The sequence below is a fragment of the Mustela putorius genome, unplaced genomic scaffold, assembly GCF_011764305.1.
Source record: "Mustela putorius furo isolate JIRA1106 unplaced genomic scaffold, ASM1176430v1.1 tig00003834_pilon_pilon_pilon, whole genome shotgun sequence".
In the NCBI taxonomy this organism is placed as follows: domain Eukaryota; kingdom Metazoa; phylum Chordata; class Mammalia; order Carnivora; family Mustelidae; genus Mustela; species Mustela putorius.
In genome coordinates, this window is record NW_025421987.1 from 5,471,129 (window position 1) to 5,494,306 (window position 23,178).

Below are 23,178 nucleotides of genomic sequence, written 5' to 3' on the forward strand. Positions count from 1 at the left end.
ACCAGGTTTACACACTTCACAGCACTCACCAAAGCACATACCCTCCCCAATGTCCATAACCCCACCCTCTCTTCTCCCAACCCCCCTCCCCTCCAGCAACCCTCAGTTTGTTTTGTGAGATTAAGAGTCACTTATGGTTTGTCTCCCTCGCAAGGAGGGCTTCTTAAACTCCTCGTGTCCTAGTGTTCTTCCAAAGATCATGTGACAATGCTTTCATAGTCTTTTACGGCCCATCTGTTTTCAAATTATACAGAAAAACATCTAAGTTAAATTACATTTTTTCTTCCATCACATAGGAAGTTTTCTCTTTGGAACTACATTTCAAAAGTCTCTTAACTCATATAACCTTATTTATCACTTTGGTGATTTAGCAAATGTTTCTGTGGAAAAAAAAAAAAAATCAGAATCCCATCTCCATGAGGGAAAAAAAACATCTTGTTAATAATGTTCCTGAATAATTGCATATGACTAAATTAGTTGAAAAAATCTGAAAGCTTTTCATCATTGGGTGGTTTCACTTCTCATTAATTACTGGTATTATTTGGCTTCCTTAAGGTAAAAAGAATACTCTTCACAGAAATATTTATATTGACAGAATTAGCAATTTAATGAATGTTTGTCATATTATATTGCTACTTATGATTAATTATCACATATCAGATGTCATATTAACATTTATATTTTGTATGTTTCATGCCAATATAATAGTGTGAAATCTATTTTACACTAACAAGTAAAGATTAACCCATGTATTAAGGTCAGTCATCTTAAAACTGACTAAAGAAGGAGTGAAAAGAATGCCAGCAAATCAAAAAATCTAGGTTTGATTCTTTATGTAGCCATAAACTAGTTCTGTGGCTTCCAGTGGGTCACTTAACTTCTATTTTATTTAATAATTGTTTTCTTATCCTTCTCATTTATGTTTTAAACAATGTGGAGACAACATTTGAGAGGTCTTTGCATAGAGACTAGTTATTAAATAGATACTTAAAGTTTATTTTAAAAGTATGGCTAAATCCTAGAAATTCCAGTTAAAACAAAACAACACAGAAAGCCTTCTAACACATTATCACCATCTATTTCAGTACATGAATTCTAGACTCACAGCCATATCCTTGTGTACTATTTTAAGTACAAATGTAAATGATACATTTTACTGAATCATTGTTTATATTATAATTAATCCTCAGATATCAATGTTTGAAATGGAAGGTAGCAATATCAATAAAGGAAGATATTTAAAAAATAATTTGATGAATCCAGATAGCCAACATAGTCAGTAAAAATAAGACAGAAGGAATGATGATGCGATGACAAGATGAGAACCTTAGATATCTCCCTAGAAGTTTTGACTATAAATATGTTTAAAAGAACAATTTTATGGGCTGAGGGAAAGAAATATGCTACAGAATGATTCCCATAGTATTCACCCCATACATGAAATAATTCACTTTGATCAGTTTGACCTTCCTGAAATTACACATACTACTCTCCCTGAAAAGAGCACATAGTAGAAAAATCTGGTGCCTTCATCATTGCTGAAAGAATTGAATGCTAATTACCTTGGAGGATAAACGTGGCTTCAAATTATATATTTATTATATGAGTTCTTAATTTTTCCATATCCAAATTTCCTAATGATAAGAAACAGCCTATTTTAATCAAATTGGCTTCCATGATGCTCCTTAAGTGCAAGAGACACCCATATGGGCCTGGACATAATGATGCCATGAGATGACAACCGAAGTTTTAGGCCACTGTTGTCAGGACAGTCTTCTAAAAATAAGTAGCCATTTAAATGCTACCATATCTTGTTTTGCAAAATCTATCCTCACACAGCAAATCATCGTTTTTGGTGCAAAAGTTAGTCATAAAATTCTCCATTAGTGGTTGGTAATGGACCATAATATTACATGTTTGTAAAAAGTGCATTTGGAAAATGAAATGCTGGAAGTAATGGCCATGTAAGGAATATTAATATTTATATGAGATAACTTCGTAGGAAGAGATTTCCTTTTTACTGTCAACTGCCCTCACAGACTATTTTCCATTTTCTGGAGGAGAAAGCTTTGAAATTCTATCATTTGTCAAGCTGTATTAGTCTTCTGCTTTATTGTGTCTTAGCTGCTTTAATAGAAAAATGGGAGTGATTATAATTGTTAGCTTTCCGATGGATGTGATAAAATAAATCAGAAAGGAGTTCTTGGAATGTTAAATATATTACAGGCAAACAATATTAACCTGTGTCTAAATCAAACTGAATGCTTACAGCAGATTTCCACCCTTCATTATTAACACACAAACCCTAAAGGGATGAATTTCAGGCAAGGTCTCAAGAGAAGATCTGGCACGTGTAACCGCACCTTCAACTTCAACATGAGGTTATTTACTTTCCCAATGTGGTGCCAGTCACGCGAGAGATGGGTGCCATTTCCACCACGGTCAAAAACGACAAAGATGTTTCCATTGAAAATGAAGTGAACTAAAAATCACCTAATTGTACACAAAGAAATTCATCCCAAACCGTTTTTGCTTTTGTTTTAAAAGCAGTTTGTCTACGTAAAGAAAAATGTGATCATACTTTTGAAGACCAGCTCGGATCTGATAAATGATGCTTTTAGACTTCACGGAGTCATGAATAATAATAATAACAATAATAATGACCAAGAGTAGCGTTGATTGAGCACTCACTACGAGCCAAGCCCCATTCCACTATCTCGGTTACTTCATTTGCCCTTTTCCACAACATTGCGGTTGGCATCGCTTTACAACATAAAGCATCTGAGAGGCACAGAGAAGTTAAAGAACCTGTTTAGGGCCATACATCTCACGAGTGTCTCCAGCTCTGACAAATGGATACTGGAGCACACTCTGTCTCTGTTTGTTGATCCCCCTCTCCCTGAGAAGGGAAATGAAAGACTCATTGAAGGTTATTGCTCAGTTCAAGTGCTAATTACCAGACGCTGCCTCGCATTCCTAAACCACAGTCTGAAGCGGCCAGCTGTTTATTTTCAGGAACTGAAGGGGCCTTGAACATGACCATTCAATGGGTGGATAGCCCGTGGCTGTTCTTGGAACTTTGCTAGAACTTACACAGAAGAATACGAGGTTTCTCCCACTCGTGTGGAATAAGTATAGAATATGGTCTTAAGGTGCACCAAACCCAGCTGTGAGAAGCAAAATTACGCAATGTAAACTCTAAGATTGGAAAAAGGAAATCTTCATTCTTAACCTTAGTTTCCTCATCTATAAGATAATGGACCCTTATAACTTCCCTACTTCCCCTTCGGTTATTACAGAATAGAAACAAGGTTAACAAACAGGAAAGTTGGGTGCAGACAGCCATGAACAACGCAAAATAGTTATTATTATGAAGTAAATTTGAAACTATCAGTTATTAGACAAACGAAAGGACCAGTGGGTTTGATGTCAAGGGTAGAAGAGCCACATGTCGGGGAACTTGGCCAGGAAAAAACCAAACCGTTTCAGCTTCAATTCTCTCTGGGCCTACCTCTCAAGAGTAGACCTCATTACAACTCCAAAGCAAGTTACATGACTGCATTGTGGAACCAGAGAGCTCCTGACTCTTACAAGGATCAAAACTTTGATCAGGATGATCAAAAACTTTCAAGAAAGACTTTCAGTACGTGAGTCTATAGAAAAAGATGAAGTTTGAATGAGAGTAAGTAGAAAAGAGCACAAAAGCACTAACCTAGAATTCAGAACTCTTCCCAGAAGTAGTTCCATGACTTTTAGTTATTCCAGAAATATCCATCCTGTAGGTCTTCCCTGAGCCAATCACTGTGGATAAGAACTAAACTGATCAGACAGACATCGCTTTTCAGCTTGGGAATTCACAGGCCACTGGGGAGGCATATACTATACAATTGATTGTAAAAATTATGTCATTAAGGGATTTGACTTCAGTTTTCTTAGTTTTTAAATGAGGATATTGGAGCAAATGATTGTCAAAGCCCCCTTCACTCTTACTACCTATGACTAATTGTTTTAAAAAGTGACAAACTCAACAGAAAATGAGAAATGCCAATGAAGACATGAGAGTAGAAATGCAAAATGGTGTGCAACTTAAATGTTATCAATGACATATCCATGTGAACAGAAGGGATAAGCAGATCTTGAAGAATAAATGCAATTTTACCACACATATAAGTAACTTAAGTGCTTTTAAACAGAAGGAACAAAATAAGCAAAGACTTCTGAGTTCATCTTTACCACATCACAATAGCTGCCACATATTGCCTTCTATGTGACAAGGAATTTATAACATAATTTAAATCGTGCTATTTTTTTTTTTAATCCTATAGGAGCCCTACTACCCTAGCTTTAGATAAAGCTAGTGAGGCTTAAAGAGACAGCCCCCACAACTACAAAACGAGACTGTACATTTTTCTCTGCTTATATATCTTACTGCCTTCTAGTCTACAATACTGTTCATGAGCGACTTTTGGGCATGAAGCCCCAGTGTGGATGGATACAGAATAGTAGTGTATAGGTATGACCTGGAAAGACATGTAGCCAGGACACTGGTGGGGTGCCGGGACATGGTTTATGCTGGTTCAGTGAAAACACACTGTTAAGTTCCTTAATGTACTGTAGAGAAATTCAAGTGTATACAAGGCAATAATGTTTTACAAAATATGCACTAGTCTTTGAGTAGGGACTTAGAGAGAAGGAAAGGAGCTTTGGGAAATGAAAGAAAGCCAGAGACCTCAGTGAGGGTCAATGTGAAATACTATGAAGCTGAGTAAAAGATCACACTCGAATTTGGGGGACAGTTTTCAAAAGAATCCAATTACCTTAAAATATCCCATAGTCTACTTTAAAATATCCACAAAAACCACATAATACCTCTATTAGTTTCAAATGTGTCATTAAACAGTCAGAAAATAATAACAATATTGGACAGTACGCTATTTACTCATGTGTTTATTAATTTGAAGAAACTTACTGAGTTACCACTATGTGCTAACGAATCAAACTCTGAAACGGAGAAATTACAGAATCGTATATGCCCATAACATTATTATATGGCTAAGAACTATGTCCAAGAATAGGAAGATTAAGCAAATTTGTCAGGGTCAAAAAACAGGTTGCAGAGAGAGCAGGGAATTAATGCAATTCTTAGCAACCAAAGCCCAGTCTCTTAATACATTTTATTAATAAATTCTAACAAGTTGTTTCTTAGTTTGGTGAAAATGGGGAAAGGAAACAAACATTTTCTGAAAGCCCCCAAAAAGCAGTTCAGTGAGATACTTTAAGTTATCATTAACTTTTCACAAAAACACCATTCTGTGGCCATATGATCCCGTAAGACAGAGGGAAAATCTTAAGTCTCTGAAAAGACTGATTTAATGAAGGTATCAGGGTTCCAGCCTTGACTCCTAAGTGACTATGTGACTTTGAAAACAATCTCCTGATCTTTACGTGCTCATGTCCTTCTGTATAAAATAAAGGAAATGGGGCCAAGTTGACAGAACAAATTGCCTCATTAAGTGAAAAGATTCATTGTGTGTGAACACGTGGACGAGCATATGTGTGCCTGGTGAGACTTGATGGGTGACACTGAAAGTCTCCAGGTCTGTGATTCTCAGCCCAAAGCTGCAAGAATAGGAAGGAACTTGGCGCTGATGAGCGTGGGGAGAAGACCCAGCTGGGAAACTTGGCTCCCGCGGGGGTCTGAGCAAAACTGGAAACTGTGGGGGCAGTTGGGATGCTTGGGAAGGAACAGGTCCGGCCGTGAGAAACGGTGAGGTGACACATGGGAACACAGTGAGGGAGTTGCTGTCACCGATTGCTAGGCGCCACGTAAAATTTTCACCGAGTCTAAGGTAAACACAGATCCAGTGTAGGTTTTGCATGAGAGATTTATCTGGTGATAACAACTGTGCTAGAAAAGCTAACAAAGATGAAAGGAACTGACATGACAGATCATGTACAAAGCAAGGGATGATTTTCATTAACTCACAAGTGAAACTGCTAGAACCAGGGTATTCATCTTTGGGGGAAACTTTCCCTCTAGAACTCTCCGAAAACCCTCAAACTTTTGTCATTATTAATGCGAAGAATCCTTAGAACATCAGAGAATGCCCCCGGTAATGTGACTTTGATATTTTAGCACATTTTTTTAGTCCACCGAGTTTTATGTTGATCTTATCAACTGGCTTCTACTTATTAACTGTCATTTGTTAAACTGCTTTGTTTAATCATGTGAGGTAATACAGCCTCGTACTTATCTTACTTGATCCTAACATTTAGGGGAATAAATTTATTTCCAACTTTCTATTACTCTAGTAGAATTGTTAAAATAATTTTGCATGCTTTTCCCTGTTATTTTGTATCATAAATCTTACTCTGGTTTCTTTATTAGCCTGCACTACTCCCTTATTTAATAAGAGTGCAGTATACATGAAGAAGTGGGATAAGACATTTTATTATAGGAAAATGCCACCACAAAAGAGTTGCCAAATAAAAATAGAACGTTTTGTCAGAAGACCAATGAAAATAATTAACTATCAGATGTAGGGATATTAAAAAAAAAATTATTCCTTGTGAACTTAAAATTAAAATTTAATTGAGCACCTCAAATTTTTGTTTGCTCTCTATCTCTAAAACCCATGCTTTATAATGAAGCTAAGCAAAGGAGGTCTACCTTCCTTAATCCCAAAAATCATACACCAAATCTGTGAAGATCTACTCTGAAGGCTACCGTACTTTCAAAGCTAGCACAAAATAATCAGTATTTGAAAATGGGCAAGTTCACTTTCTCAGCTCTCGAAATGTCTGACACCACCGTGAAAGGAATAATAGGTGCTTAGGGCCAAGCAGGTAAAGATGCTCTTTTCTGGAGGGTGTTTAGGTTCTCATCCAGGCCCCAGGCATGTGGTGTGGCCTTTCCATAGATTTGTCGGACAGGGTCAGAGCCCTGGTTAATGGGTATGAGGCCCTAGATGCATTATACCATTGAACTTTAAATGCTTATGCTGCTTCATCTCTGGAAGTTGCCCTGCTTTAAGAAACTATCTAATACCCTGACAAAGAACCGTGTCCAGCCTGCAGAAAAGAGGGAAAGAGAATCAAGTTCAAAACCTCACCAACTTTTGAACCCAGTTGAGATACCTCTATCTAGAAGATTTAAAAAAAAAAATTATTTATTTATTTGACAGAGAGAGAGAGATCACAAGCAGGCAGAGAGGCAGGCAGAGAGGGGGAGGCAGGCTCCCTGCTGAGCAGAGAGCCCAATGTGGGGCTTGATACAGGACCCTGAGATCATGACCTGAGCCGAAGACAGAGGTCTTAACCCACTGAGCCACCCAGGCACCCCTAGAAGACGGTTTTGGGGTACCATCTTCCCAGGTTGCCGGCTTCCTGAATAAAACAACTTTCCCTTCCCCACCAAAAAATTAAAAAATAAAAAAATAAACTCCTTCTATTCCTTAGAATGAAAATAAATTACAATAAAATTACTGAATATGCTTTCACCAGACTTGAGTGGCAGACTGAATTTAGTTTCTACAGATTAAAAAATAAAAATAACTTAAGCATGAAACAGAGACCCACCCAATTTTCTGTGAGAAACAAATGTAATGTCATCAATCTAATCCCTCAGGCATGGTGTGTACGCACTCACTCAGACTGAAATGAGTAGCTTTATAAGAAAGGAATGTGTTAGGAAGAAATTACAGGACTGACCTAGCTTCTAGCGGCATCACCTGACCAAGATGATGACCAAGATAGGCCAACAATGAGTATTTTAATTACACTGTAGCTAATACCTTCCAGTTTCACACGAAAGCTAAAGTCTGCATTTCTCTAACTGCTCTTACCGATCTAATTAATTCAATAATTCATTTATCTAGTAAATATAATGTTCTTGCTTTTGGCATTTGGCTAGATATTAAAAAAGTGATTTATGTGCAGTAGTGGAGACAGATATTACGCAGAGAATTAAGCAATAAAAATATAAGCAGGATCTACCTACACAAAAGGGAGAAGGGCAGAGAGAGGAGAGAGGGAGAAAGTCCCAGCAAGAGAGACAGAGGTACTAAAGAGAAATGCCACAAGAAGGGATTGTTACCCCCACTTTACAGATGGGAAAACCAATAAGAGTCTTAAGCATTCTCATTTCATTTTTATATACACAGTAGTGATACATTGCTTATGTTTACAAACCATGAAAATAACTAATTTCAGACATATGTAGAGGGACTATAATGCCAGAAGGAAAAGGTGAGACCCTGTCCACCATGACTTGGCAAGGAGAATATTTGAAATGTGACATATTCAGAAGAAACGCAGGCAGCAAAGCCACCATGATCAGGAATCCAGGGAGAGGTCTCAGAGAAAATGACACCTCCCAGTGTTTCCTCTGCCCATGTAAATTCCACAGCTCTGGACATGTGGACATTCAATAAGTGAACAGTACACTGGACCATTTCATATAGCAATGATGGTCATAATAATCATGTTCTTTCAACTCCTATTATCTGCTAGGTATCATGCTGGCTAAATGTTATATGCATATAATCTTTTCATCTTCACAAAAATTTTGCAATGCTGGTATCATAGTTTTTACCTTAAAGATGGAGATCAGAGAGCCCTGGTGAAAAGGTCAGTTTTTGTAGTAGTCGTTGACTCAAGACTTGCTATAAATTCAGGTGTGTCTCACTCCAGGGCTGGAGTTCAACTCCTTTATTACTGGGGAGGGGCAACAGTCCATCTGTGTTGCAGGTTTAATGCATAGTGAAAGACCAAGCTATTTCGGGCACAGGTGACCTTTCTGAGGCCTCTGAAATCTTACCAGATAATGGATGCCTTTGGAAATGGGTGCCTATACAGATGGAAAATCTGAATAACACTGAGAACTTTTTCAAACTACATCCACCTTCTATCCCATCTTTCCCACCATCCCCCCCAACGCCCCCCCCCCACACACTCTGCAGGTCCCGGAGTGATGAGTTTGAGAACCACTGTTCTAAGAGGTCTTAAAACTAAAGGTAGGGAATAATAAGAAGTGTCAAGCTAATATTTTTGGAGGAGGGTGAAGGAAAAATGAGGTCTTCCCTGAGTCCCTAGATTATGTAAGGAATGATAGATCCTTTCCAAATATTAATCAGTTAATCTCAAGTAGTCTGCATTGTTTATCATACTTCCATTTTTGAAATACTTTAAAAACAGAAGTAATCTTTTACGTAATAAAGAGATGTTGCTCAGTGTTTCTCTTAATCATTAAATGAACAATTTACCACACTGAGCTGACAAATTCCCATTAGAAGTAAATATATTTGCTGTTTTTATGGCAACCTTACAGTAATCAATGTTTTAAAAAATCAAACAGAAAAGAACCCACTGAACTTTTGTCATGTGAATCTCTAAACTAAAGGAACACTGGTCTAGGAAACTTCTGGAAGAAACCTAAAGGACTTGCCAGTTCAACAAGTGGGGCTGAAGTTTCATTCTAGATGGAGAGGAGCAAGTCTTACTCTCCAATTTTGAAATGTGGGTACCTACAGCTTGCAGATTGCCAAGCCCCTGTCATGGAAAGCATTACAACAAAGTAGCTGAAATCAGCTCCTTTGATATAAGACACATTTAAGTCCTAGGATTTACTATTTAATGTGGTTGTAGAAAATAACAGAAACCTCTGATGCATTCTCTCACTTTAAAATAAGGACTAAGACGATTACTGTAGAGTCCATCCTACCTGATATGTTTGGACCAGTGGTTGATGCATTAAACAAAAATACTGGTCAGAAAGGGAAACGCATTAAAACACATTAAAGCATATTAAAACATAAATGCCTTAATTTTTCTTAAAACATATAAAAGTTCAATTTTCTAATTTTCCCCATATTTTCATGTCCTTTTATTGAATATGGGACTGGTGACAGTCTTTTTGTGTTTCATAAGTTGTACCATAATGCATCACTTTAATGGACCTGGTCATTCATAAGCAAGAACATTTGCAAATGCACTGATATAATAAACTGAGAGATGGTTTAATCTATGTTTTTATGATTTTTTCCTATAATTTAGAGCAGAATGTTCACAGTTAATATGGCAGTGATTTTAGCCATCTAATTTTATTGAATCCCTCCAAGAAATTACACTATTCTCTCTCTTTTCTCAAATATATTCCCCAGGTTTAACCAATTAATTAAATTATACATATAATCTTGATTAAAATGCATATGATTACATATTATGCGATGTTCATTTAAAATTGTACATATTTAATTACACATGTGAACTATATGATTTGAAATACATATGCGGAGGGATGGATAGAAAGATTTACAATGTTTGTAAGAAAAAGTTTCAATTCTATGAGGTTACTACTTAATTAACTTCTGCATTAATTAAAAAATAAGGCCTTTTTAATGCTTAAAAAGCATTAAGCAGTAACCCAATGAAGTTATTCTTAACTTTTTCAGAAAATGATGGCCTACTATGATAAGCTGAGAAGAGCTGGGACTTCTTCCTCAGAAAACTAAGCACAACCAGATACCGTTAGAGTATAGACATTTTTTTCAAAGGGCCCAGAGACTCAGCAGGTTCCTCCTATGCCTGCTATGGATCCATGATTTTTGTTTCTGTTTCGCCACTGCGACAAGGAATGTTGTTTACTTTCCAATTAGGTTTATGTTGATTGAGCGCTCCAGAAAGACTTGCAGGTCGCTGTAGTTTCTAATGTTTTGGTTTCCTTCTATATAAATTTTTTAAGATCCCCTCAAATTAAATCTATACTCAAATAGGAGCAAAATAAGCAAACAAATAAGAAACAATAAAATAAAACAAAAATGAATTCCAAATCAATTTCAGCTTCCCAGCCATTCTTCCCTTAAATCTTAATTTGGCTACAGAGGAAGTACTCTTAATCATTTACCACTTCCTAGATTATCTGGCATTTTCCACAGATGCTCCAGCATGCTAAATGCAAGTGTGTTATTTTCCAGAGCTGCACTGTCCCATACACTAGCTACTAACACATGTAGTTATTTACATCTTAATTAACTAAAATTAACTAACCCTAAAATCCTTCAGGGGCACCTGGGTGGCTCAGTGGGTTAAGCCTCTGCCTTCAGCTCAGGTCATGATCTCAGGGTGCTGGGGTCAAGGCTCACATCAGGCTCTCCGCTCAGCAGGGAGCCTGCTTCCTCTGCCCCTCTCTGCCTGCCTCCCTACCTACTTGTGATCTCTCTCTCTCTCTGTGTCAATTAAATAAAATCTTAAAAAAAAAAAAAATTCTTCAGTCACACTAGCCACATTTCATATGCTCAATGGCTACATATGGCTAGTGGTTATCGTTTTGGACTTTGTAAAGAATATTTCCATCACCTCAGAAAGTTCTAGCACACTCAAATATTTCTACTTCCATCAAGTGATTTGTATGCTTGCAGGAAGTCCATTATGTTTGTTCCCAAATCAGTTTATGTCATTAGGTTAATATGCAATTGTACAATTTAGTTAAATATTAATATAAAGCAATTTAAATATGAGTATAAAAAGAATGAGAGGTGTCTTAAGCCTTAACATTTTGGAAAGACTTTATAAAATTCAGTCACTTCAAAAGTTGCTGAGAGTTGGGGGCACCTGGGTGGCTCAGTGGGTTAAAGCCTCTGCCTTCGGCTCAGGTCATAATTCCAGGGTCCTGGAATTGAGTTCCACATCAGGCTGTCTGCTCAGTAGGGAGCCTGCTTCCTCCTCTCTGTCTGCCTCTCTGCCTACTTGTGGGCAAATAGATACTGTCAAATAAATAAATAAAATCTTTAAAAAAAATGCTGAGAGTTGGACAAAAGTAAGACAACTTTAAAAGATTAGAAACAATCATAAAAAAAGTAGGATTCTGCTCTCAGATTTCTTTGTAATAGATTTGCACTCTAAGTAAGACATTTGTGAAACAACTGAAATTAAAAATCAGGGTGATGCATTTTGGGATTTAGAAAAAAAGAAAAATACTAAGATCTAATCAGCAATCCAAACTCAAAAGTAGTTCTTGGCTTACATAAAAATACTGGCAAATATATAATCAAGTTTTAAAATTTAAACAAAACGTGTTTGTATCCATATGTAAATTTTTAAGATCCAGTTCTTTAAAAAACCTGTGTAGTATCAACTGCTGATCTCAACTGTATTAAATAGGAAGGTTTCTACTATGTACAGCAACATTGCAAACATGAGTCTTTTCACTACTCTAAGCTCAGTGTTTTCATAATTGGTCATGTCATTTCTATTTGCCACATTTAAGTTCATTGGATTAAATTATATTGAAAAATTTATGGACAGGAACCTGATCTAATTCCAGATATATGCATAACTGCTCTTTTAATTATCACATAATAAAATATAATTAACAGCAATACTAGTTACTTTATTCTTGAGCTCTACCCAGTGGCCCAAGTCTAAGACATTATATAGAGATGAGAACCCTTGAACTTTTATTGCGTTCATTCTATTTAACCTTTTGATTTTCTCTGACTTCAAAATGCTATCTATCCATCTATTTATAGCATCAATTACTTGAGAAATAAGAAGTATGAGGATTTGTTTCGCACATTGAGATTCAAATACAAATGGAAACCTAAAACTACATAGTACTGTTGGACTACTACAGTAGTACTATTGGACTACTAAGTAGTACTTCTACTACTCTTTTCTTTTCTTAAGATTTGAGAGAGAGAGAGAATGCATAAGCAGGGGGAGAGGCAGACCCCAATGTAGGGGCTGGATCCCATGACCCCTGAGATCATGACCTCAGCCAAAATCAAGAGTCAGATGCTTAACCAACTAAGCCACGGGGTGCCCCAGTGCTACTACACTTCTTTTGTTAAAATAATGTCAAACTAACATTGCAATTAGTAGTTATTGCTTGATCAGTACATATTTTTCATTACTCGACTAAATTCAAGGGAATATTTAGACTGTCATGGATCATGTGTGTCTATCTGAATAACAGCATCAACATAGAAGTGTGTAAGAATCTATCTTTTTCACACACCTTAGAATTACTTAGAAGTATCATACTACCAATTATCCAGGTCAACTATAAGAAAAGATGCTATTAGGTTCATTAAAAGAGCAGATTTATTGTAATTTGCTTTGATATGTGATGCCTTCATATCAAAGATGGAAAACTGGTTGCCCTTGGGAGCCAAATTTAGGTTGACTGGTGAAGTCATTTAAAAATATCTTGAAAGTGAATACATCTTCTTTGGTCTACCACAGTCCCTACTACTTCCTCTTGTCTTCAGTCTGGCTCACTATATTGCTGAGACCCTGACACTATTTAAGTTCGAGGCCCCTGGGAACAGTATTTTACATAATGATATCTTGCATATCTTATGGGGGATAAGGGCAGTTGACCTCTGAAGTTGGACTTAGTTATGGTTACTATTTCATATTAACTTTTATTCTTCCAGGCAACATAATGCTAACAGGTTAACCAATTCACAGTTCTTTCCTTTTTACTTGAGAAAAAGCACTATCAGCGAAGCTATGGTCTTCTCCCCTGGAGAAGAGTTCTGAAGGAGGGGAAACACCATAGTGAATCTAGAATGTAGATAAATTTTTCTCTAGGCCTAGAAAAATAAGACTGCGATTCTAATTGAAAAGAAAAAATAAAATGAATATGGAGTTCATTTTAAATGGTACTAATTATATATCTATCATATTTGAGTCTGCAGATAAATTACTATTTTTTGTACTCTTTCAAAAATAAAACCTTACTATCCTATTTCAATTTATTAAAATTTGTTTTATGATGCTACCTAAAAATCTATGTATAGCAAACATAATATATATCTTCTTGCATAGATCATTGACTTGGATAGAAATCTAGGCCATATCCATTACTGGTAGACTGGCTCTGACAAACATCGTTAAGCATTCTGGGCCTTGGTTTGGTCATCTGGAAAATGGGCTATTGCTCTCTAAGGTCCTTACCATGTATAAATCTAGATTTTATGTTTAATTTCAATCAAGTACTATTTAAGTTCCTACTAGGTAAAAGTACATATGAATTACACAACTTACAAAGTAACTTCACTATGTACTATCTAAACATATAATAAGCAAAGGGATACATAAGGCTGAATATGATTGGGGTCAAGTAAGTATTCCAGCTATTCATAGTGAAGAGAAACAGAATTAGGATTTAAGAGGGATCTAATACAGGAGAGAAACATGTGTAGTTTATTTAAACATGCCATATAGAGCAGAGAGAAGTTAAAAATGAAGGTATGCACAACACAATGCCAACTTAAAAATCAAGAACTACCATCGAACTTGCCCAAAGTTAAAAGTGATATGCCTAATTTCTCTTAAATTCTAAATTCCTAAACTTTAGAAGCTTGAAGAAGTCCATCTAAATTTAGAATTGCCCCCACTGTATCACATAATGTTTTTGTTTCATTTTTTTGTTCATTCACCAAAGATTCATCTTGTATACAGGCCCTAGGGTAAGGGATTTGTGAATTTTGAAAAGACAGAAACTTCTGTGCATAAGGGGCTTAAACTTGTAAATAATCCAGAGTAGCTAGTTTCATAAGTCACCCTCAGATGGTATACCACAGGCTCAGTTAGACCTCATAGACAGTGTTAAAAAACAAACAAACAAACAAAAACCTCCTCAGCCCATAATGATATATTCTGAATCTCAGATAACACAGGAGTTTACTGCCAAAGCACAATTTATTCTAAGGTGTGCATAGGTTCTCACCATTGCTCGTAAATGATCTGAAGTTCTACTCAAGTTAAGAAAAAGGCACATACACTACAAGAGGTACAAAGGTAAGTCACTGACCCCTTGGGCACTTGGAGTTACTACTAATGGAAGTTAGAGAAAACTCTGCGGGAATGAAAGTTACAATGACTATGAGGATTCAAAATTGAGAAGGTCCTTAGACAAAGAGTAAAGAGTATAGGCTATGGGGATGAAGTGATATACATGAATCCCAAAGAACATGATATTAACAAGTAGCAGGTTTGTTTGGAAGGAGTAGTGGATGGTGGCAATAAGCAAGCAAGTAAGAGACAAATGCTCTTTTGGTGTGTCTGAACCTTCACCTAATGGTTTTTCATAGGCATTCCCTATAGGTCTTTTAGGGAGCTCCCATGAATACAGTCAAGATCAGTGACCTCCATAATTATCCCTGTATTTTGTGGAAGAGAAGGTAGGCGTGGGTATGAAGTAATGTTCAGGGTGGCAGAATACTGTATCACATCATTTGGGGAACCTTGGGGAATCACCTATGCTCGTGAGTCAGCATTTGATAACAGGGAATAAGAGAAACAAAATGATTATTTACAGAAAGTGACTCATTTATTCTAATAGCATAGTCCATGTATTGCTGGACTGTTTCCAAGAAGGCTCAGCCCAACTGCCAAATAACTTATCTGATTTCCTCATAGTTCATTGAACTAATATGAATAAGAACCTATATGAGAACATTAACATGAACCAGTATTATGAACTAAATTAGACTTCTCTAGTATGATCCAATCAATTGCTTTGCAGTTGGTTTTCCTTTCCCTTTCTCTCTCCCTCCCTGTTTCTGTGCTCCTAACGCCTTCCTGCCTCATTCCACAAAGCATTTAAAGGAAATCAGCTACTATGAACATAAAGATATATACGCAAGTCTCAAAACATCAAGAGAAATACTGGTAAAGCATAATTCACTGATATTTGTTTCCTCAATTTTCATACTTCTTTTGTTACCAAATGTGGAAACCTTGTTATACAGTAAAAATTGACACTTAAATTCTTACAGGAGTTCTGCAATCTGCACAGTTGCTCCCTCACTGAATGCTAACTCTCTAAATGTACATTATTTCCCCAAGGTTTATTTCTAGATATTGATACCAGCAGTGGTCCTGAATCTGGGTTTCTTTAAGATTATCCTATCAATTTGTGTATTTGTTATCTGCCATTTTTTTCATAAAATATAGTAAGTTAAATAAGTTCCATGCAGTATTCTCACCCTCCAGAGGGGTTTTTATTTTCTGCATTGATGCTAATTATATCCTTGCCTTTCAGAATCAGTATGACTTTGCATGACTAATGCTTTTGATCATAGCTACATCTTTGTGATTTTTCAGCTATTCTTCTAGAATATCAGCTCCCTTTAGATAGGGTAGATAAGAGACCATGATTTTATGCATTTGTGATAGCATTTTCATAAGCTTATCCCTAAACTGCACCTCATAGTTGATTTCTATGATATACTTAACTCTACTGTACCACATGGAAACAGGTATTTCTTGAAAATAGTATCCTACTTGGCCCATCAATAACACTGATTTGATCTCCAAATCTGTACACGAGAGTATTAGAATACACACACACACACACACAGAGGAAAGGGACTGCAGGCTCTCAAAAGCTAAACTACTAAAAAAGATGTAATTATTTATCACTCAGTTGTTAGTTCTTCCACCTGTATGTAGAACTGTTACCATTATAATTGTTTCTCTTTTCTAGGAGTATTTTCCTTCTGAACTCCTCATTTTCTCTGTCTCTTACTCTCTTGTCTCCTGACAAGACCAGTCTCCAACTACTCTTCATTATCTTTTGATCAGTCCTTGAAAAGATCTTTCTTTCTTAGAGACTACTAGTCTTTCACCTCTGCTTATGAATCGAATAATTTTGCTTGAAATCATTGGTATTTAGCTTTCTAAGCCCCTGTGTTCTTCCTATGGGTGATACAAAAGTTCCTTCTTCACCATTGCCGGTAAATTCTAGATTCTGAGATATTCTGGGTGCCAGAGTGTTCTATAGGAAGCTTATCACCGCACTGGCAGGATCTTATGGTTCTTAACATATTTATATCTAAAAATATTTTCTAATGTATTCAATGTTTCATACTCAGAGTTTAAAGTTCCAATATCTATAACTAATCCTGTGATGGAAAGACATTCTGTATAAACTAGCCACTGAAACTGATGGCAAGTTAACATTCTACAAAGAGACGTTGTTTGCTTTGTATAGACAGAAAATTATAGGTGCCTTCCCTTCAAACAAAAATGTGATCCAATCCTCAATTATACTTCATATATTTTTTACTAATTTTTTGACACATTTCTGGTTGAGTTGTTTCTGATACACGTGTGACTATACAAAAATAAAGGGCAGAAGAAAAGGGAGGCACACAAAATACCAAAAGTTGATTTATAAAGGTGATGTTGAAAGGAAAACCATTCATCTGGAAATCAAAGGATTTAAAAAATTCAAAAGAAATACACATAATCTAAATTGAGGGTTATAAACTATAATGAACTTATTAATAAAAATGAGTTTGCTTTATACTTTGTATTCTAGAGAAAAAGCAATCCTAAGTTTTAAACGGTTTGTCTAGAATGAATGGACACACTCAACACGTAAAAACAAAACAAAACAGGTATTACTGATGCAGAGCAGTGTGGGAATTAAATTTAGGAAAATTTTAGGACCAACAAACAATACTCAAATTTTTGACTACTGTTGTAATTCAGTCAAATATTCAATAGAAACTCATCACAAGGTGAGATTTTATATTCCATTCATTCATCCAATAAATCTTATGTGTAAAGCACTTTAGGGGATACAATGAAAGATAAGGCATGGACTTTGCCCTCAAGGGGCTTACAGTCTAGTATATACTGGACAAAAAATAAACAAGCACATAGATAACCATAACATAAGGGAGAAAGTGATGTGTCATAAGAAAGACTCAGATAATGTACTATGAAGTCATTGACACTAGAAGACTTTTTTTAAAATTCCAGTGTCTAAGTAGCCAACAAAAATTTTAAAAAGACCAATGACTAGTTTGTAAAATTGAGAGCCAAATTTTGTGAATCTATGACTAAAAAATTCAAATATCAATGTGGTTTAAGTCACTACTCACCCATTCTTAAAAATGTTTTCTCATGGAGTAACAACCTATTAGAAATACCAACTTGCCAGTATTTATAAGTAGATGTAAATGGAATAATCTGGTATTTAGGGATAAAAGGCTCATTTTAATATAAGAAAGGCTCAAACTGATTATCCAAAATACTCATGACACATTACCTTCTTGCACAGAAATTGGCTCAATCAGATAAAAGTGGTGAAGTATTCCTCGATGGCTCAAGTGTGCTCCAAGGAAAGCTAGAAGGTTGTACAGTTAACTCCCAGGGTGTAACTCTAAACCATACAACCTACTACCTCAACCCGGATGCACACAGCTTCCAATGTTGCTTCAAACTCCTTATCATATCTTCAGTCAGCTCCTCCAAATATGGCGGCCATATACCTATGGGCTTGGCAAGGATGTAGATATAATATTCTAACATTTCACCAATAGACTTAATATGTGTCTACTAGGATTATCCTAACCTCTTGGGTTTCCAGCATACAAAATGTCCCCTGACATCTCTCCTGACATATAGTTCTACTAGCAATTAATAATATTAAAAGCCAATAAGCATTCAACTTCATTTAAGAGAAATCAGCTCAATAGTAATATATAAATCCAGTTATAGCTTTTACTTTTTCTTATTGAAGCTGATGAGGTGTACTAACCACTACAATGTGAACTTAAGTTTCTGAATCGTTTCTATTCAGCTCTTATTTCAAACCTTCTTATAAAAAATTCAAGTTTCTTAAGTAACTTACTATACTTGGATTCCAACTTTGAATGGCTATGCTATAAACCCTTCCTAGAGGTCAACAATTGGAGGTTGCCTCTAAAGACCAAAGACGGTTAATGTACACTTGAGAAATAAAGGAAAATATAAAATACTTAAAAAGTAATCGACTAAAGTTTAACAGGAGTTTGGCTGAGATATTATTTAACAGCATTTGGCTATAGCATTGTGTTAGATTACCACACTGACACAGACCCATAGAAGCGAGCTTGCGCAGTCCATTTCACCACAAGATCGGATCTACGGGTTTATGCCAATGGGCAACATCTCACTTGGGCTCTCTATTAATGCAGAATTTGTTGTAAATATCTGACAAAATCAGATGAAAATATTAATATTGATCCTTCACCATTAATATTTTTAATGCTAAAATAATCTTAGTATGCATATTCCCAGTTAAAGGCCTTCATGAATATTCTGCACTAAATACAGGTTTATATACATGAGAATTTAAAGAATCGTATACTGAAATATTTTACACAGATTACTTTTGTTTTAATGGGGAATATTTTGGATTTGGACTATTCTAATTAATAATGAGTTTTAAAAGAAAAAAAAAGGATCCATACATGCATGTATGAATTATGTAATTGTGAAGCATGAATGTAGTATTACCAGCCTATAATTAAGACCAAATTAACTATTAAGCTAATTGTGTAAGGCTCAGACTGTGCTTGTTTTAACTCTTTTATAAAACCTCAGTTAGTGATTTTAAGGAATGGGTAACATTGTAACTTTCTCATAAAACAAGGGAGATCTTGTTGACTAGGCAGAGAACACAGGAAGTCACTAAAAAGTCTTAAAAGTATACATATGTGTCTATAGTTGGAATAATACTGAAATTAACAATATTTGGATAAATATCAGAAAACTAAAATTAATGACATATTAACAACATTATTACTATTAACAGTGTTACTACTACTAAAATTTATACTTCAGATCTACTGTATGGAAGAAGATCTAGCTTGCCTCTTAAACACAATAAATTTATTTTTTAAAAAGATATTCTTAAAACATAACATATAGCTACTTACAACTCTTACCTGGTCAACGGGTTGGGCAAAAATAAATTGTTATTAAAAAAAATATTTAAACCACCACACAATAAGCAAACACACAAAGAATAAACATAAAGCCAGCCACATACATGTTTTTTAAGATTCTTAAGCTCAACAGAAACAAAACTGTAAGTTGTACAATCATTAATCGTTTCATTCATATCCAGTATATTTAGCATTTCTAAACTATATCTTCATTGTGAAAAATAGTAATACTACATAAAAATTGCTTCGTGTTTTTGCATGTTTTGAAATAAAATAAAATGTGTTTTATAGACATTATATAGATAATGTGGTCTATGTAAGTTTTTACCATTATTTATTTTCTAATTATTCCCATACTTGCTAAAAACTATAGTAAAAAATCAACAGTCATAATTGCATTCAATTATAGTAAAAATATCTTAACATGTATTCATAAACTTAGATGAGAAATAAAAAGCAACATTTGTTTTGGTTTTATCATAACTATAAGAATGTATATTTTGGTTTCATTCTCTTATTAGGTCATATTTTTTAAAAAGCACAACTTTATTGCCTCCCTCCAGATTTCACTACCTTTTTTATGGTATTACAAATGAAAAAATATATTTTTTCTTTTTCTAAATTACTTTCTAGTCAATCGTTACATTAATGGATATATAGATATATGAATGGATATACAGACACATAATTCCAAGGGACTCAGACTGCACATTGATCATAAACTCAGACAAAAATTTGTCACAAAGGTAGGTAATAGTACAAATTCTCAAGCCATCAATGAAAATCCCAACAGATAGATCCATAAAGACTATGAAACGAATTCTTAGAACTAAACACAGTCAACACTGTTTTTTTTTCTTTAAAAATATTAAAACAGCAAATTGCTCTTTTGTTTTTTATTTTTACCTGAGATGATTTTCTCTTATGATCACCTTCTTCACTTCTCATATCCATTTTAAGTTTTTCCCTAAAACAACCACAAAAGGAGAAATATCAGACAATTGCTTGTCTAGGAGGATCATCTGGCTGGATGGTGGGAATGAAGGTAGATGATCGAGAAGAAAACACAATATCAAAATGGGCAAAACCTTTTAAAGTATTTTTTTAAAGGCTTGGAAGACTCCTAGAGCCCCACCCAAGGCTACTCATATGACATATAATGTGGTTTCATAGTTTGCTTTTACGCGTTCATTTTGGTTGGTGTTGTTTTCACAGTCACAGTTTTGAAAGTGAAAGGAGGCATAGCTGTTAAAGAAGCGACTAGGTTTTGCACAATGAACTAGTGAAAGCTGAAAAGAGATTTGGATTTGGCATGGAGCTTAATAAGATAATTAAGAGTGTAGAGATTAATGGCTCCTAAAAATAACATTTAAAATAATGTTTTTCAACTAAAGGATCTTGAAACATGAAAACAGGTTTATAAATGTTAATTAAGCCTGTGAAAGTTGACGTTCCATTAGCTGAGGCAGCATAAAAGAACAAGAGCTATTTCTTAAATAATTAGTGAACAATAACCGATAAACTTAATAAAACGTTTTATTTGAATGTTATCATATATAGGGTAATTGTAATTTCCCATAATTCTTCATAGAGTGACAAAAAAAGGAGGTAGAAATCATCAGTTCTATAATATTTTCTCTCTGTTTCCCCTACATACTTCCAATATGATAAAATATGATTTTAAAAGCACAACAGTTTGCTCAAAGTTTATTCTTTTCATGGAGAATATTATAGCATCAATTCTTAATATGCAAATTATAGCCTTCATTTATACATGCTGTATTTTTAAGAAGTACTTTCTCTTTTTAACAATTTTTAAATATGTTTAGAAAGAGTTTTAATTGAAATTAAAATAGGTGGAATACATCTGCTAATCCTTTCCCATTGAACCAGGCAAAACTGGTTTTGTTATAAAATGCTTAAATTACTTAGCAATTTATTCCTACAAATAGACAAAATAATTAGAATGCAATGCATTTATCTGCTGAGCCAATCATTGCTTTAAACTTAAAACAAGTTTGTATGTACTTTTTCCACTGAAATACTTAATGGATATTTCCAACGCTCTCTGCAACTGCCCTAAGACAAATGCTTCTTTTAAAATATATTTTAAAAGAGAGTATTATTGTGGAACAAGCTTCTTTTCTACTTAGCAACTGAGAACATGATCTTTTCATCCTTACTTCGGTTATACTAAAATCCTGGTAAATAATTTAAATACAACTTCCCCAAACTAATTTTATTTCTCACCAGTTTACTGTATCTCCTAATATGATCCTTTTTTAGAAGTCCAAAAAGTTTCTTCTTTCACATTTCAAATTATGAGTCACAGCAAATAAAAGATTTAATTTCTTTAAACAACTAGGATTAAATGTTCACTTTTCTTAGATAGCAAAAACTAATACTGTACACGAAAAGCACAGATAACATATTAATGTCTCTCCAGACTTCGACATATAACCCAAATAAAACATGTACCATCTTTTCCATAGACATTTTTCTATTTTTACGTAAGTTTCTATTCTAGTCAGGATTAGAGCAAGAGAGCAAAAGGAAGAAGTTAATAAGAGTAAAGTGGGTGATGAGCTAAATAAGAGTACATTGAAAGTTCAAGGATCCCCTTTTATCTAAGAGTAGGCTTAAAAAGAAACAACAAAAAAAGTTATACCTGATATGAAAGGTGCGATTTCACCAAGTGCAATACATTGCTAATTATGCCATAGTTTTGAAATAATAAAAATAAGGAAGGCTCATTTGGTTATGTTGCCTTACAAAGCTGCTTTACAAAGCCCGATGTCTCTGTAGGTATACAAGCCAATGTTTGCTTTTTTTTGGTTTGTTTTGGTTTGGATTTTTGTTTGTTTGTTTTTGTTTTTGTTTTTGAGCAGGAGCGTCTCATTTTTTTTCAGCACTCTTGCATGGAGTAGGACAAACTCAGATTTTTTTTTTTTTTCTCTTCGGGGCTCCTGTTATTTCTTGGAAAAAAGGATCAGGGTGCTTGTCTTCTTTTTCTTCGTTCTCGGTATTCCAGGCACAAAGCACTGCGCAGAAGCTGCACCAATCCTTGCTGTCCCTGGCAGCGGAATGGTAGAAGGTAGGAGAGACCAGGAATCCTTCCAGGCTGAGCTGACTTTAGAAATGAGGATTGCACACGTTTGTCTCCTGAACCAAAAGGGTGAGAAGGCAGGGTGCCAGTTTGCTACACGGCTGCAATGATCTCATGCTCAGTGCTGCGGCCGTCCTGTTTGCCCTGTTCAAATGCCTGTTCATTATAAACCAAAAAAAAAAAAAAAAAAAAAAAAAAAAAAAAAGTACTTGGATTCTTCAGCAAGCAGAAAGGGTATTAACATTAAAAAAAAAAAAAAATCAGCAGTAAGAAAAGCCAAAAAACAAAAAGCACATACAATTTTAGGATTCACTTGTTATGCCTCAATATTCTGTTTATATT

General features: G+C 35.1%; 1 long non-coding RNA gene across 2 annotated transcripts in view; it reads right to left on the reverse strand.

Annotated features, from left to right (window-relative positions):
* LOC123394363 overlaps positions 1-23,178 on the reverse strand; it is a 163,795-nt gene that overhangs the window by 34,861 nt on the left and 105,756 nt on the right. For both annotated transcript variants that reach the window (XR_006609050.1, XR_006609049.1), the window contains exon 3: positions 20,637-20,697. This is a non-coding gene — a long non-coding RNA (uncharacterized LOC123394363). The remainder of the gene's footprint in view (positions 1-20,636; positions 20,698-23,178) is intronic.